General features: G+C 41.1%; 1 protein-coding gene and 1 non-coding gene across 3 annotated transcripts in view; one reads left to right on the top strand and one right to left on the bottom strand.

The window, feature by feature from the left end:
* Window positions 1–17,747, top strand: part of LOC145361442 (histone acetyltransferase KAT6A-like) — a 153,313-nt gene that overhangs the window by 18,881 nt on the left and 116,685 nt on the right. The gene's annotated exons all lie outside the window — the stretch shown is intronic.
* LOC145361467 (U6 spliceosomal RNA) lies at window positions 10,013–10,114 on the bottom strand. Its single transcript, XR_013889834.1, has one exon. It is a non-coding gene; the product is annotated as a U6 spliceosomal RNA (small nuclear RNA).

Here is a 17,747-nt window from a genome sequence, read left to right as displayed (position 1 = left end):
TACTGACCCTTATGCAACTGGAAACAGTTTCTCTATTGCCCGATATGCTGTTATCCAATCTCTCAACCTTCTGTGCTCGAAGGAGTGGAAACCCAGCCTTTGCAATGCCTGAAAGTAACTGAAGTCAATTATCCATGCCAAGATTCTGTGAAATCTCCTCTGCACTCTCTCCATGTTGAAATTATTACTTCCACTGAGTATGATGTATGTGATATATACATTGGCTAATTTCTCGTTTTGATTAACTTCGAGCAGCTTGGTTAATGCACACTAATGCAGACATCAGTGTGTATTGACTGCCTTGAGTGACTTAACTTGAATTCACGCACCACCACCGCCGCCATCCCGCCCCCCCCCCCCCCCGCCCCCAGCCCCCAGCCCAAAAGACAATGCCAAGAAAGCAGCAGGAAACTAAAGCTAATCTGCTCATCAATTCCACAATCTTTATGAATATATAACTGCAATTTAAAAGAACAGATCATTAACTGCCTTGTGGTTATTTCTTACGAAATATCTGGCTGAGTATAAAAATGATATTCCACTGTTTCCGTCCAAAGAGTGTAACCATGACCCTTGCCCCCAAAAGACACACTTAGCATCACAACTATGTTTAGGCACTGAATAAAGTCGATTGTGTTGAAAAATGTAAAAGTTTGAGGCGCTGTGTCACTTTGTGAACTGAAAAAATGGGGAATTATGACACCTTTCTTTTGTTGTAGGTGCACGGTCATTGGAAGACTGATTTTAATATTCCAGTTAACACAGGCATGGGTGTGTTTTGATTGGTTACTGCTATATGCAGATAACTTGTTCATTGTGATACAAACAAAATTTCCTGTTGCTTCTGCAACCCATTTGGTCAACAGATGCACAAAGTATTTTCTTTGTATTGTAATACCAAGTGCTGATGGTAAAATAATTTCTCTTGGTAAAATGATTCCTCATCGTAAAATTGTTATGTCATTAATGTAATTGAGATGCTCATAGCTAAGTATTTATTAGCACGACTAAGGCAATAATTGAGTTTCAAGTATCATATAAGCATGAAGTGAGAACTTGTACGTAAGCAAGGATCCTAATTATGAACAACCCTACCCGCTGTAATGCAGAGAAGGCATTTTGTTTCAGCTGGCTGTTGTAAAAAGTCTCTTGCAATGAGAAAAGAGCTGTTCAGAGCAGCTGCTGCACCATCAAATCCTGTATGAACAAACTGTGGTTTTTACATGTGGTCTGCTAACCAACCAAGGCAGTGTTGCACTGCTGCAAGATTTTCAGTGGAGGCACTGCTGACAACACTGTGAACTGTGCTTTCAAAAAAGGTGGTACACTCAAAGGCCAACAGCCAAATTTAGTTGCACACTCTCATCAGTTAGTTTGAAGAGCAAAAGCTGCCTTTAAGCCAATGTTGTCATTTTCTCCTGATCAATGTATATTTAGGATTATGGGGAACTTCCTATCCGAAAAGCAAAATTTGAGAACTTTCTCAGCCTTTGCTTCTCATTGTTATGGCTTTTGGGTTTCATCTCTCTAATTTGAAAGAAATATAGCCCTCACAAGGAAATTCAGAACACAGTTGTCTTCAGTGTCAAATGGGGTTCAGCAGCTAAGATGAAAGAACCATAACAGTCATAATAAACACTTGAGTCTTGAAGAGAGAGTTTCTTTCTAAACCATTGCAAGCAGTTAGCGGCCAAGACTCAATTGTGACAGCTCTGAAGGCTAACCATTGTGATAAATTGGACTCAATCATTGCGGTTTCTTATTGTTAACTGAATGGAAAGAGTGCTTGCAAGTATTCAAGTGCTGTTTGGATTTTTCTCTTGCAAAACCAAACAATGTGTTGTACAGCACTGTTGAATATATTCTTTTATACTTTTGCAGGTATCCTCATGGAATACTCCCTGGCCATTGGCAACTTTGGTTGATAGACTAAAGTTCCCTAATATTCCAAACCCTATACAACAAATAAGATCTCCTTGAAAATAATGGAGCAATATTCTCTGGACATTTGAAAAATGAGAGGTGGAACTCTTTGAAATGCATGCAATTCCTTGAGTGCTTGACTGGGTCGATGTTGAGAGGTTGTTTCCCTGTCTGAAGTGTTTAGAATTAGGGAGCACAATCTCAGGATTGACATTTAGGACTGAGATGAGAAGTTCCTTCTGTGAGAGGATTGTGAGTCTTGGGAATTCTCTATCACAGGGAGTTATGTGTATTCAAACCTGAGATCAATAAACCTTTGACCACAAAGGGAATCAAGAGTCTGGACATTGAATAGAAAAGTGGGATTGAGCTTGAAAGTCAGCCATGATCTTAATGAATGATGGAGGAAGCTTGAGAGCATGTATAGCCTATTCTTTCTCTCATTTTGTCTGTTGTTGGGACATTGGAACAAAAGCTAATCATCATGGCTTTTGGATTCAAACTGCAGTGTGAGGGACTTTTATGTAATCATCAAGCTTCAGATAGGCATTCCTAGTTCCAATCCTACTTGGGGCCCCTCCCAAAACTTTGTTTCTGTTGCACTTGTATTGGTGCGGTGTTATGCGTTTGTCTGGGCCTGAAAAAGTTTCATGATTTTGCTTCCAATTTCTACTTCTTTCTCAGCTTTACATGGTCCATATCTGACACTTCCCTTCTTTAACTTCTCTGTCTTCATTACTGATGATAGACTAACCACCAGTATTTATTACAAATTTACTCTCTTCTACAGCTGTCTAAACTACAGCTCCTCATATCTTGCTTCCAATAAGGACTCCATTCCATTTCCCAATTTCTCTGCCTCCGTTGTATCTGTTCTGATGGTGTTACCTTCCAAATCAGCACTACTGACATGTCTTCCTTTTTCCTGATCTGATGGCTTTCTCCTCCAGTATGGTTGATGGGACTCTCAACTGTACTCGACCCATCTGCTGTACCTCTGGCATCATCCCCTCCCTTTCAGAACCATGATAGGGTCCTATTTTCTTTCTCTTTCACCCAATCAATCTCCACATTAAACGGATCATCCTCTGTCATTTCTGGCAACTCCTGCATGATGCTACCATCAAACATGTCTTACCCTCACCCTGCAGTCAGCACTCCACAAGGACTACTTCTTTCATGGCATCCTAACCCACTCCTCCATCATTCCCAACTCCTCATCACTTACCCATGGCAACTTGCCATGCGACCACAGAAGGTGCAGCAGCTGCCCCTGCCCCTGTACCTCCTCACTACCCAAAGCTCCAAACTCTCCCTTCAGGTAAAGCAGTTCCCTTGATCTGGTCTACTGTACTTGCTGCTCCCAATGCAGCCTCCTTGACATTTGAGCAGCTAAATGCAGACTGGGTGATGCTTTGCCAAACTCCTTCTCTCAGTTTGCAAGCATTACCCCAAACTTCCTGTTTCTCGCCATTTCAACACACCATCTTGCTCTCTTGTGCATATATCCGTTCTTGCCTGCTGCAATCTTTCAGTAAAGCCTAACACAAAGTGAAGAAACTGCGCCTGATCTTCCAGTCCAGACTGAACATTTAGTTCAAGAACTTCAGATCGTGCAAACTCTCTTCCTTAGCTCTTTTTTAGATCCAATTACTTCATCTCAATGTGTGCCCCTAGGCATCTGTCATTTGTTCTGGTTTTACTTTCAGAGAACGCTTACCCTTGTTCTGCTGCCAACACAAAGGTTTACCTTTGTCACTTTCGTTAGCCTTTAACACCTCCATTAACACTTCCTTTGTCTTGTGTCCATGACACCTTTGTTAAGTCTCTCCTAGCTCCTACCTATGCCTGGACTTCTATTTTGTTTCATCACCTCTTAACCAGTATGAAATCCATCAGCACTCTCCCTCTTTGTAGCTTTGAAGAAGAATAATATTGACTTTAAACGTTAATTCTGCCAGACCTGCTGAGTCTTTCTGGCATTTTCTGTTTTTAATTCAGATTTCAATCATCTTCAGTTTTGAGGCGGACAGTGTTCACTTTTTAATGTCTCCTCATCTCTTTGGCTGCCTTCACAGACTAAGATCCAGTAACTGCATAATCTATACACCTCTCTTTTCATCAGGTAAGATTTAAAAGGGCAGCACCCTGGAGAAAGATCCTTCATAGTTGTTTGGGATATTTAGCAGCCCTCACAGATTATTTACTGCTGCATAAACAATTTTGGTAAATCTGAAGATCTGTGATTTATTTCAAGAAGTATAATTCTGAGTCCTTTGTGCTTGAAGCAAGACTAAACTCCATATACCCACCTTCACTCCATATCCTAATGATATAAAATTAACACTGCCATTTATGGAGGAGTGCTTCTAAACTATTTCCACCTTTTGCATGAAGACCTAGTTCCAGGCTTTGCTCCTGAAAGGCCTGGCTCTAATTTTTGTCTTTGCATCGTATTGTTAGACTTCGTAGAAACAGTTTCTGCCATTTAACCCTTTTGAAAACTCTTATCTCTTAACCGCTTAAATCCCAAGGAATACAATCGTAGTTTGTTTAATCGCTCGTTGTAGTTTGACTCTCCAGGTCCAGTAGCAATCAAATAAATCTGTGCTGCAGTCCCTGGAGTGCCACTGTGTGCTTCTCAAGATGTAGTTTCCAGATTTGCGACAGGTGTGACCTACCAAGGTTCTTCACACAGCAAAAGCAGGACTTCTATCTACCCGTTTGGACTCTATTCATGTCGATAGATCATGAAGCTGTGGCTCCTCTGTGTGTCTGGGCTCCCCAAATCTCTTTGGAGTAAAATTGTTCCTGCCAGGTTGGTCTATCCATCCTCCCAGATTGGAATTGTGCTTGTTGTCTGAAAGGCAGGTGGGGCAAACAACAATGCCTTTGTTCTTGCCGCATGGATGTACCTAGATGTGCAGGTGAAAAGAGACGATGCAAAGCCCTTCTTCACCTTGATTGCTGGCACATTAACTCAGAGATCACATCTGTTGTTGGAGAGACCAAGACAATTTTTGAGAGTTGGCAACCTTCGTAATACTTTGTCACCCAGTATCTAATTCTCCTTCTTTCACGTTGTGAAGAAAAGTTTTGCTGATCACCATGTGGCCTGCTGTACTGCGCTGCAGAGCTGATGGATGTTGTGTTCTGTTATCTCTTCATGTCATGCTCTCTAATCTGTGAATTGGAAACTGAAAGAAAGCTATCCAAGCCTCGTCTTCCCTATAGGGGAGCACCTTGCTTCAGCTTGGTGCCTCCACAGGCTATTCACAAACCTTTGATGTCTGTTTGCTGCTGTATTAATTTTCATGGTTGTCCCTGTGGCTAAAGAAAGACTCAGCATTCCTCATTCTCGTTGGTTGTAATTCTGAATTTTATAGTGTTCCCTCCTTGTCTTTTGTGGCAGCCTTTTGCTTTACAGCACTACTCCAGCAGGATGGCTCATTTTTCTCTTATGTGTGTGTGATCCATATGTTTGCTGGAAGATCACAGAAATGCCAGAATCAGACTAAACAGAGTGCTTCCATTGAACTTGTTCTCTTTTACTCCATGTCAGATGGTTACACACATTTCAGTGTAATCATTGTATTGCTGTTTGTGATTTAAAAATGCTTCATGGTCTGAAAGCTGTTATTATTTGAAACAGCAGTGAAGGGTTTAATCTCGAATTTAAGACCACCTACTGTGCTGTCCTGTTGGTTTGCTTGGCAAGGGTGGAAAAGAGCGAAAGCTGGTCGTGTTTCTCAGGGCTTGAACTGATAGAAGTGAGCTGATAACAATACAAGCAGCAAATATTTGGGTTCAACCTCGTATGTCTGTGATGTTTCAAGGTGGTCGAAAAAAAATCTCTGGGGTACCACTGGGTCAGTTCTGTTCAGGCTTTGAAATGCATGAACGGTTACTGGATCTTATTGGTGAGATGGTGTACGTTGTGTTTCTGAAATGTTTAGTTCCTTCGACACTGCTTGTAAGATGGAGCATGAATGATATAAATGAATGATTTATCACTATTTTTATTTGGCCAGAAGTGAGAAGGTTCATGTTGTTGTCCCTAATGCTTGTGGGATCTTGCTGTCTTCACTCATATAGCAGCAATAATTCCACAGTGATATTCATTCATTGGGCAGTGTATGATAAAATGTTATATAATGCTATATAATGTAAAGATCTTTCTGATATTTTCCATGATGTGTATGGTAAAATTAGTGGCCTGCAATAGTTTTCAGTTGTTTGGGTTTCTGATGGTAGGTGGGAATGAGTGGATCAAAGTATGTCTTCCTGGGTCTTCGCCATTCTCATTGAAGAACTAAGAAGAGTAGTTATTTACACAAATAATAGTCTTTAAAACAACAGTATTCACTTCAACATTCTGAAGGAAAATGCAAGGTCCATTTTCCTATTATGCTTGCACTCGTTGGCTTGCAAGAACTTAGGAAATAAGAGCAGGAGTAGACCATTCAATCCTTCAAGCCTGCTGCATCATTTGTTAGAACAGAGTCGAATTTTTTTTAACCTCAACTGCTATTTTCCTACATTTCTGCCGCTGAATAAAACAAGATCTAGATTTTAAAATCCCATCCGTGTTTTAATTTTGAAATCCTATCCATGTTTTAAAATCTGTCCATATCCTTGCCCCTCCCTATCCCTGGAATCCATCCTAGTCCCCAACCATTTAAGAAATTTGAGCTCATTTAATTATGGGCTCTTGTCCTTGTTTTTGCTCTAAAACAGATGACCGTACCTTTGGTTATCTAGGTCCAAAACTCTGGAATTGTGTCCATACCCATCTCTGTTTCAATTTAACATACTCCTTAAATTCTACCTCTGACCATGTTTTTGGCCACTTCACCCAATAGCTTCTTAATGTGACTTGCTGTTGCAATGCCATAGTTTGTGCCATAATGTTGTGAAGCAAATGTTATTGTTACAGACAGGAGGGGTCAGTTCAAACAGCACTGTTACCTTCTTACCATCTGTACGTAATCAGAAGTTATTTTCAATAAATTTGTTTTCTTTTTAAACAAATAAGTGGTGACATGTTTCCCCAACTGCTCCATTTTTGGGAGATTCAGTTTTACTAATAATGACACAGCAAACTTGAGTCAGGATTAACTCAGCAGCTGTTTATTGTACACATTTAAAGCCCTCAAAGGAGTATTCACAACTTTCCACTCAGTATTCACACGGTAAAGGGCAAGATAGAGGAAAAGAGGTTTTACAGTACAAGAACCATGGAAAAACTAAATATTGTTTCTTGAGTGTCAGAGTCCAATGAGGAAGTCCTTCATGTACACACTCAGTCAGTTGATGCGTGCTTTCAGGTGGTGCGATTGTCATAACGTGCAGAAATTGCATTTGTTCTACAGTTGAAGATCTAAATCTCCAGTAGGATCAGATTAGGTGGGCTGGTGGTCCAACTAGCCAGAGTTTGCTTCTGAATGGTCTGTCAGTTGGATGTTTAACAGCAGTCCGTTTGCATAACTCAGAATTTTGGGTCACGTAACCTTCCCTTTTCACAAAGGATATTCATTCAGCATTTGGAATTTGGCTTTGTTTTCAAGACTCATAATGTCCCAGCCATGGGGGTGTGCCATTCATGTTGAGGATCAGGTGTTTGGGAAACCATTTTCTTAACAAACACATAGACTCCATTCACATGGGTTTGGCTTATCAGGTGCAGTTTGCATTCCTGTAGCTCGGGAGAAATTGATCTGTACAGTCACAGTGGTTTGCTCAAAGCTCCTTAGGCATGACGAAGTGTGACATTCCTGAAACTAAGAAGATAATTTTGTTCCAGAGATTTTTGGGGATAATTTCCACGCATGTCAACCATTTTTTTATTCAGCAGAAGAGTCCAGTTTAACAATAAGAATTTGCAATAACAATGAAGTTTTCAAATACCAGGCTGGCTCTATTCCACGTTGGAGTATCCCAACACTATATAAATATCAGTTTAGAGAATCACATTATTGGCTTAATTCTGTCAGTGATCTCAACAGCACGAGAAGGCTGAATTAATATTCAAAGTTGTGTCCGCAAGGTTGCTGAATTTTGTATTTATCACAGTTCCATGTCACCAATGTCCATGCACATGCATGTTTCAGCAGAGTTTTACTGAAAATCAGGAGTGGAATGTGGAGGACTCTCTCCTGTGATTTGACATGTACTGATTGCTCAGTCATATGTTATTTCATGTCGTTTGAGTCAAAAAAAAGGAATGCTTCACAAATTTGCTTGTCATGGGTAGCAAATGTGGTACCGCTGTTTAAAAAAGGTAGTAGGGATAACCCTGGAAATTATAGACCAGTGAGTTTGACATCGGTGGTAGGGAAATTAATGGAAAAAATACTTAGGGGTAGGATGTATGAGCATTTGGAGCGTTGCGATCTGATTAGGGATACGCAACATGGCTTTGTTAGAGGGAGGTCTTGCCTTACGAATCTGGTGGAATTCTCTGAGGACGTGACAAAAACGGTTGACGATGGGAGAGCCGTTGATCTCATCTATATGGATTTCAGTAAGGCATTTGATAAAGTCCCTCATGGTAGGCTGGTAGAAAAGGTTAAGGCGCATGGGATACGAGGTCAGGTAGCTAGGTGGATTGAGAACTGGCTGGGCAATAGGAGACAGAGGGTAGTTGTGGAGGGGACCTTTTCGGGCTGGAGGCCAGTGACCAGTGGTGTGCCGCAGGGCTCAGTACTGGGACCTCTCCTCTTTGTAGTATACATAAATGACTTGGAAGAGAGCGTAGGTGGTGTGATCAGCAAGTTTGCGGATGACACCAAGATGGCAGGGTTGGCAGGTACTGAAGTGGATTGTCAGGTGATACAACAGGATATAGATAGGTTGGTGCATTGGGCAGATAGGTGGCAGATGGAATTTAATCCTGACAAATGCGAGGTGATGCATTTTGAAAGGAATAATGCAGAGAGGAGCTATGTGATAAAAGGTAGACCGATTAGGAGTATAGAAACACAGAGGGACCTGGGAGTGCGGGTTCACAAATCCATGAAGGTTGCGACACGAGTGGAGAAAGTTGTTAGGAAGGCTTATGGAATGCTAGCCTTTATAGGTAGGGGTATAGAGTATAAAAGCTGCCATCTAATGCTTCAGTTGTATAGAACGTTGGTTAGACCGCATTTGGAGTACTGTGTCCAGTTCTGGTCACCTTACTACCGGAAGGACGTGGAGGCTCTGGAGAGGGTTCAGAGGAGGTTTACCAGGATGTTGCCTGGCATGGAGGGGCTGGGGTACGAGGAAAGATTGGAGAAACTGGGACTTTTCTCCTTGGAAAGACGGAGGTTGAGGGGGGACATGATAGAGGTATATAAGATACTGAAGGGAATAGATAGAGTCAATAGTGAGAGACTGCTCCCTAGACCGGGTACAAATATGAGAGGTCATGATTTAAGGGTGAGGGGGGAGAGGTATAATTTGGATGTGAGAGGAAGGTTCTTTACGCAGAGAGTTGTGGGGGTATGGAACGCGCTACCGAGGAGGGTGGTGGAGGCAGGAGCGTTGGACTCGTTTAAGGTTCAGTTAGACAGACACATGAGTGAAACGAGGATGGAGGGTTATAGTAGGGGCTATTAAATAAGGTCAGAACCTCGGGAGACACCGGAAATGCAGACTTGTAAGTTAACGTTTTTGTCTTTTTATTCCGCAGGTGGAGGTCCACCTCGTTGTCAAACGAGGGGCATGCACACGGTGGGTCGTGCGTGGGCTGCTCTTGGAGGTTCCGGGAGTGGCCTAGTACTTCGTGTCGGTGTGTGTGCTTGATCGTGGACCGGTAGACGGGCGCCGCAACAGCTCGGTGACTAGCACTGCTAGCTGTGCAGATACATGGATTTGGGCCTGTGTCTGTGGGAGTTTGCGCATTCTCCCTGTGGTTGCATGGGTTTCCTCCGGGCGCTCCGGTTTCCTCCCACACCCCAAAGATGTGCTCTTAGGCTGATTGGTTTACCAAATTGACACTATTCTCCCCTGAATCTGGCTAAGTTAGGGGTTCCATTCGTAGACACGCAGGGTAGAATAGGTGTAGGGTGATGCGGCGGCGCGGGCTCGTTGGGCCGAAGGGCCTGTTTCCTGTGCTGGGTTGTTCTTTGTTCTTTGTATCCTTGTGCATGGGCCATGCTCATCTTTTCTGTATCGTTCCAATTTTAGTATATGTGCTGCCGAAGCGCACACGTTTATGTTTACTGATGTTAATTCAGTTTCTTCATCCTGGTGGGAGAATGTAACCAGTCCAACTGTGGCATTGGTGAAGTATCCATTTGCAAGTTTACAATCCACAATATTCACGATAAGATCATCGGGAACACTTGGTCATTGATAAAAATCACTCTTGAATGCACTTTTCCTGGGCATTGTGATCAGTGGTCTTCATTGCAAGCCTTTTGACTTTTTCATTGTATTTCACAGTTATTTCCTGAACAGTGCCATGGATATTGTCATGTATTGGTCACTGGATGTGATTGTTTGGAAAATACACTATTGTGTATGTTACTACAACACAACACAGCACACAGCACGGGAAACAGGCCCTTCGGCCCAACGAGCCCGCGCCTTCCACTACTACTCGCTGTCTCCTCCTCCCAAGCCAGTTCTCCACCCATCTACATACCTGGCCTTGTATCCCATGAGCCTTCACCTTTTCTATCAGCCTACCATGAGGGACTGTTTTGGAGTTTGATGGAAGTGAGTCATGGAATACATTAAACTCTGTGATTTCTGAGTTTAAAGGGTTGTAGTGTAATGTCAAGAACCATACCTTGTCATCCACACACGTTTGGTCTTGGTTTGACATGAAGTTTGAGAATGCTTTGGGTGTTGAGTCTGGAGTGTCTGACTTTGTTCACAAACTGTGTTGGTTGTTGTTTGGAATTGTTACGTTTGCCGCTGGAGTGAAATTGTAGGAGGCCTAACTACTCTGGACATCCGACTGGTGATACTGGCCAAAGTCACTGTGCATCAAGGCATTTAACAGTCTGCAACCTCATTCTTATCCCATATTATACTCATGCAGGTGATGCTAGATTGCAACCAGGAAACAGGAACACACACACACTGACAAAGGGTGCCAATGCTGCCATTCCAGCTGAGACCAATGAAGCTTGGGATACTGAATGTGGAATCTTTATTCTTCTCTTCTAGCAGTTGTAGGAGATATTTTGTTTTAAAAGCTTTATACTTGGTCAGAAGTCTTGAGAAAACTTTGCAGCAAGTTTCATTATTACAGTCACAAGATGTCTTTCTGGCAATGACGAACAGTTTGTGGTTGGGTGATCAATGATAATGTACAGATTAAGAGATCAAACTACATGCAAATAACCTCCATATCGGGCAGGCTATTTAAAAACGTTGAAAGCTCCAAGTTTGGTAAATTACATTTATGTAAATTTTGACACCAGGGTGAGCAATGTTGTGATGTTGGGACACATTCTACCTGAGAGCAAATAAAAGCTTTTTACTTATTCCACCAATGTTTCTCAGCCGTACCTTAGATCACCAGCCTTTAATGCACTGTCATCACACATCTCGAGTTTTTCACATAGCCAAGGCAGATTGCCAAATTGATGCAAGATTAGCCATGGTCTTATCAAATGACTAAGCAGGCTTGAGGGGCCAAATGGCCTACTTCCACTCATTTTGTAAGTTTGTGTTCGAGACGTTTCTGTGCTTTGGGCTCCAAAAGAATGAGAAACTGGACTGAATTTTCTCCAGCCCATTTCATTTTCTTGCCTTGTTGCCGGTCATTTTTAACACCAACCTGCCCTTATTCCAGAGAAGACAGTTGCCTTTTGGAGGTTAAATAGACATCTTGTTCCTTGACTACTGATGCCCTTATTCACAGGTATATGAGGGCAAATCTGGTTTACTTGATCATTTCAGGTTCATTCTTTAAACCTCCTATTTGTGGAGGATCAGTTAAGATTAAGGAAGTGTCCTGCAAAGATGTGCATTGTGAAACCTAAATTTCCTACTCTCTTCTGCAGAAACTTGCAATAGTTCCCCAGTAAATATTCAAAAAAAACATAATTTATTCACTGATCACCTCGACCTGTCACACTACTAATGCAATTCTTTGCTGAATGATTCACGCTTTGTTTTTGGGGAGGTTGTGGGGTGGGATAATAAGTAGAATTTGACTTTATCAACTCTGAAGACTGCAAATTAATGATATTGACCTACATGATAAGTGACTGGATTTATAACCAGGAGCACAGAGTACAAAGGCAAGGAAGTTAAGGTGAAACTTTCTGAAATAAGGGTAATAGCTCATTTGAAGTATTGTGTCCATTTTAGTTGGGAATAATGGCAAGGCTTTTAAGAGAGGGTTTAGAATAGATTAGGGAAGCTCTTTCAAGCAGAGAAGGTTAAGGGAAGATTTAATCGAGCAAATAAAGGGAAATTGTTTCCAGTGAGTCAGCAACCAGAGCATCTAGATTTAAGCTAATTAATAAAATAGCTTGAGGCAAAGTGAATTCTTATGTAGCGAGTTATGATCTGGAATGTGCTTCCTGGAAAGAAATTCAATAATAAGTTTCAAAAGAGAATTGGATGAACCAATCAACGAGGAAAATAAAGAACGGGGGGAAAAGACAGGAGAATAGAACGAACTGGATTGCTCCTTCACAGAGGTGGGTTTGGCTGATTGGCTTCCTTCTGTGCAACACCAGATGATTCTTGGCACAAATATGTAAATTCACACCAGCACTTATCCCGAAGGTTGTTTTAATGTTTCACGATGAAGTCAACGTTTATTATAGCTTTCTTCCTTTTGATCTTGGCAGATGTTTAAAATTGCATATGCAGGGAATGCCTTTTAATGAATCATCCTTGTGATGTGTGCCTCTCCTTTTTTTCATGCAGAAAATGGTAAATAAAACGATATAAAGTTGAATCACACATCAAAGTGGAGCACAATTCTGATGATTGTTAAATTCGCCTGAACCCATTGCATATTATTCTGCTGCTGCAGTATTAGCCGATCAGAGCTTGAAATCATGTTAGCTATTTGGCAGATTCTTTTTTTTAATATACAGCACATCCGATTACAACCTGGAACTTAACATGTGCTTCTTTGTGTTTCTGATGTACTGACTCTGTGGGGTAACCCATGATGGCTTCCTGGGAATGATTAACATTATGAATCAATATAGCAGTCATTGCAGTTAAATTATCTGCAATTTCAGTACGTGGGTGTTAAATTCTTCTCCACGGATCCACTTCATCTCATGTAATTCACCCATTAATATATACACTTTGTTGTTTCTTGGAGGGTGATTTTGAGCTCCCAAATGGCTATTGGCACTTGAGGCCTGCAGGCAGAATAATCATTGGTTTGATTACGGTCTAAGTTGATATTGACCCAGGGCCTACAGTTGGCCCGGAATGAGAAAGGTAAGAAAAAAGCTGAATTGGCCTCCCTGATCTTGATGCCCTGTTATGACCCCTGTTAGAAATTGCACGAGTGGATGTTGGATGGAGGCTGGATTGGGCTTGCCTACATGGTCTCCTCTGGTAGAATGACCATTGGACTCTCAGAGGAGGCTCACACATCAATTCATTGGACAATGACTGGTTATTCAGGGATCAGTGTCATTAGCTTTGCAGAGAGGACAGGAGATTTATGGTTCAAACATATTTTTGGAACTGAAGTGATGAGCTCATTATGGTAGGTGTTAAATTGAGTTGAATACTATTTCGTCCATCACGGTATCATCTGTGCGGCTATACAATACTAGGACAAATGCAGTGCTGTCCCCTCCCACACTTGTGACTATGCTGAGACATGGTTTAGCAAGATACTGGTTGCCCACAAATAACTTACACATGTGACCATTCTTCATGTATTAATTGTATTGCAAGTGCCCGCAGGCTGTTAAATTTTATGAAGGATCAAGGTCAATCCCAATCATCATCTTGCCTCACATGCACATAGCTTCTGGAATTTCCAGAAGCATAGAGATCCACAGTACCAAACCTGGGTCGGAATGTTGAATGCTCTCATTTTCACTGCTGTGTTTACTTGCTGCCTTTCGTAACTTAAATCACCAGCAATTCCTTGCCAAATTTTGATTGCTTATGCATTTGTCAGTTTGACTTACCTTTGGTGAGACTGGGCTGAAGGGATTGAAGTTTATTTTTGAGATTTCAGTTTGGACAGACTTCCTGACAAATACCAAATTCAAATAACCTTCTGTGAGCCAGTACACACAAATGTGCAAATCAACATAAGTGAAGTTGAAATATAGCATTTTCCCTTTAAACAAGATCTTTGTGGAGCTTAAGCATGTATTTTCTTTTATTAAAGAGGTACTGTCTGAATGAAAACATGTTTAGAAGTCTGTCACATTGGGAGAAGAAGCACTTTAGGATCATTGATCGTATCATCATGTGCATGTGACACACTGAGTCATCCTAACTAAATTCTCACCAGAAGATGGATATGACAGGCTTTTTCCATTTGTTCAAAAATATTTAGTCCTTAGGTCCACAGTATAACTTCATCATATTTTAAAACAAATTATTTTTATAAGTGACTTTAAACTTAGCATATGATTTATATTCTGTTCTGCATCTGACCTTAGTTCAGAGGATGTGAACTACTATTCTTGTGGCCTTTAAAGTTTATTTATTAGTGCCACAAGTAGGTTTACATTCACACTGCAATGAAGTTATTGTGAAAATCCCTGAGTTACTGCATTCCGGTGCCTGTTCGGGTGCACGGCATGGCCAGTGCACCTAATCAGCATATCTTTTGGACTGTGGGAGAAAACCGGAGCACTTGGAGGAAACCCACAAAGACACGGGGAAGAACGTGCAGATACCCCACAGACAGTGACCCAAGCCAGGTATTGAGCCCAGGTTCCTGGTGCTGTGAGGCAGCAGTGCTAACCACTGTACCACCATAACAGCTTTAAAACAATCAACAGGAGGAGAGGCTGGGCAGATGTTATTGACCTTTCTTGTTTGAGGAAGTTCTGGTTTCATCAGTGGAGGCTACTCATTAATCGTGGGTAATTGAGGAATTATATCCTTTCACCTTGTAACGGCCATTTACCCCTCTTCTCTCAAGGCTCTTCCTGTTAAGAATTTTCAGAAATGGTCTGAAATTAAAAATCAGGGTTACAGTTGGTCAGCGTAAATAAATTTACTCTGCATTTCTTATAGTTTTGCTGGTGTCCAGTTGAGTTGTTGAGAATCAGTCTGTGACAAAGCAGTGCTTCCTGAGCTGCTTTAGCTGGAAGTGTGTTGAGAATTTAATGTTCACCAGAACTCAGCTCATATTCCTGACTGAGCCTTTGGGGATGGTGTGGATACAGCTTGTATCAAACCCATATATTGAAGGATACTAGTTGCAGAGCTATGGTGGGTGTAACTGTGATTCAGTGCCTTGGGTTGCTGGTTACATGCCAAAGAAGTCCTTGGCAGCTGAAGAGGAAAGACTTGGGGCCCCTGATTTGTAGACAGGCACCTGCTTTTAGTTAAGGATGGGATCTTACTTCGTGATTTTTAATTGACTCGGAGTGAGTTCATTATGAGATTAGTGTCTTTGTAGTTGACCAGTATAATTATTTGGACCAAAAACGATGAATTGTTGAAATGCTTTCAATAAAAGCTGTCTCTCAACATCACGTATCACTTTATTTTCTTTAAATTGCTTGTTTTAAGATTGTTTAATTTGTCTGTTCTTCTCTGTTACCCTGTATTATTTCTTGCTGCCTGTTAGACTGAATAGGGTGTCTTGGTCCCAGGTTTCCCCTAAAGCTGGTTTCTTCCCAGATGCAAGGAGATGCTGAGAGCCAACAAGGTGATTTGGCAACCCTTTTGAAGTTTATGATGAAGCCCAGGCTTCAGCGTCATCTCTCAGATGGGTAGGCTGAGACTGAGAGCTTACTGTGTGCGAAATTGTAGGCCTTGTCATGCGCTGTAAGGGTTTGACGCGAAGTGCCTTCCACTCAGGTGTGGCAGTGAGGTTCTGCATATAGATTTACATAGGGTGAGCTGAAAATGCCATACAAAGCACTGCTAGATGGAAATTGAGAATAGAAAGTAAATCAAGTGTGTATACTTATTTTTTCAGGAGTGATCATGATAGTTTTGTTCTTATTGTCATGTGCAGTATGCTGTATAATACAGATCAGTATAATCATTTAATTTTAAGGCTTTTACGTGTTTTGGCTCAAATTTCTTTGGCAGTACGTTGTAGCTAAAGCATTTCAATCTAGAAATTCAATGAAGTATAAATCCCACATGAAATACCGGTTATTCACCTCATTTTATTTAAGTTTATGCTGTATTATAATAATATAGTCAGCCACCTGCCAAAATGGCATGCAAAATAGAGCTCTCACTGGGTTTTCATTAAATTAACAGGTATATAAAATGTTCCCACAGTTATATTGTGGAGTCTTATTTGACTAGGATGTCAATCGACTATAGCTATTGTGGATTTTTTGTGATGTAATGCCCATACAATGTAAATGGTAGATTTTGTCGTCGCAAACGGAGTTTAGCGAATGTGCTTCGATCATTGTTGGGGAAAGTAATTTATCCTTTTGTAGACTCCTGGCAGGTAATTGCCGGTTCATAAAACAGAGGGAAAAGTGGATTTGTGCAGATGCTGGTATGTTTTACAATGTTTCCTTCATTTGCCCAGAGTTGTCACCCTGGGAGAATGTCACCTGTGCCATGAGCTTCATTTATACAGATCGCCAAAGTTTCTGAAGTATAATTATAAAATGCGCAAGATCAATTTTTTTCTGTAACTTAAAAGTGTAACATAACTCTGACAATATTTTAGAGCTTAATATCATCTGTACCCAGATGCGATCCTCTTGTATTGAAGAATGGAAAATTGACATGTGGATGGGTTATGATTGGAGTCTTTGACCAAATTGCGTGTAAAGGCTTAACAGTTCAGGTAAATTTGAAAGTTAGGATCCAGATATCTACATTTCACTGCCTGTTGATATTCTAAATCAAGAAACTGATGGAGCACTGATCTTTTCCTGCTTGGTGGTTGCTTGTGGATTTGATGTACAGTATATCATATCAGTTATTACAAAGCACATTGAAGGAACCAGGAGCAGTGTAGAGAATGCTGTTTACACATGGATCTTTTCAGCATTTGCAGCTTTGAAAAAAATTCTGAATTTCTGTTTGTGTTAATTGAAGTTTTAGAATCGTGCTTGACCAAGTATGACCATGAGTGAAGCTCAAAAGAGCTAAGACGTAGATTGCGATTACTCTACTGTTAATTTAAATTTTAATCAACTTTGACTTCTTTGCCAGAAGTTACAGACACTGTGAAGTTAAAATGAATAACACCCACAGATTGGAATTGATAGTCATGTTATTGCTGCAAGTTGATTGGAGCAAAGTCTAGCCAAGCTTCAGGAAATGACACTCACCATGTACCTATGTTAGCTGTTGTACAAAGCACAGGCAATGTGTTAAAAGGCTGCAGTACACTGAGCTGTTTAAATGGCTGCAGTACACTGAGGTGTTTAAATGGCTGCAGTACACTGAGGTGTTTAAATGACGTCAGAAATTGCAAAGTTTGTGTTCATCAGTGTCAACTCAACCCCAGAATATGTTTCCTGGAAACTTAGTGTAGCTTCTATATTGCAATACAGTGTCTGTCTGGAGGTGGAGCTTTGTGAGTAATCTTATTCTGTTTATCATGTTTTTATTTCATGTTGATAGTCAGCAGAATGCCAGATAGGAATGCAATGATATTTTGAATGAAGGTACCAAAATGCCACAGGAAAACTCACACTTGACCACTGTATCTTTGTGCCACCAGACCC

Source organism: Carcharhinus amblyrhynchos, chromosome 34, assembly GCF_965287045.1.
Source record: "Carcharhinus amblyrhynchos chromosome 34, sCarAmb.v2.hapA, whole genome shotgun sequence".
Taxonomy (NCBI): Eukaryota; Metazoa; Chordata; class Chondrichthyes; order Carcharhiniformes; family Carcharhinidae; genus Carcharhinus; species Carcharhinus amblyrhynchos.
This window is presented reverse-complemented; position numbering and strand designations above follow the sequence as displayed.